The sequence below is a fragment of the Austrofundulus limnaeus genome, unplaced genomic scaffold (genome assembly GCF_001266775.1).
Source record: "Austrofundulus limnaeus strain Quisiro unplaced genomic scaffold, Austrofundulus_limnaeus-1.0 Scaffold423, whole genome shotgun sequence".
Lineage (NCBI taxonomy): Eukaryota > Metazoa > Chordata > Actinopteri > Cyprinodontiformes > Rivulidae > Austrofundulus > Austrofundulus limnaeus.
Window position 1 is genome coordinate 474,514 of NW_013952825.1, and position 675 is coordinate 475,188.

The window sequence follows — 675 nt, forward strand, 5'->3', positions numbered from 1 at the left end:
GGCATATACCGTATTTATATATATATATATGGCAGGACTTCCTCCTGGGTTTTCTGCATGTTTCCTCTCTGCTGAGCAGCTTCCCTGTTTTTCATTTCAAACCATGAAACAGAAACGAGTTTCAGAGCAGCAGCCGGTGGATGTGTCGGTTTGGTCCTGAAGATTTGAACTTGTTGGGTCAGGTCTGTTTACTCTCAGCTGGTTCCTACTGAACCTGTTTGCTGATCAGAACCTGAACTTTGGATCTGAACAAAGAGGTTAAAAAGTGAACAAGATTCACAGAAACAAGTCCTCGTCAGCAGAAAGCTTCAGAAAGAAAAAAGCAGGAGTGTTTTTGTTGAGGTTTATTTGGAACAAACATTTATTCTGCTTCTTCAGGACCGGTCGGACCGGTTCTTACCTGCATTCAAATAAACTCCAGGCATTAGTGGGAGGGGTCTTCATCTAAAATACTTCTTGAATATCTCACACTGTGGTACATAGATCAAAAGATTTCAACTAAAAACAAAGAATCTGGTCATGAAATGAGGGCTGGATGATGGCAAAAAAAAAATCATGATTGTGGAATTTAATGGGTTATAGATAGGGTTAGCATTAGCTGCTCAATGCTAACTTCACCCACTGGACTCAAAGTGGCTGTGACATCAAATTTTTTGTAATAAATATGAACACATT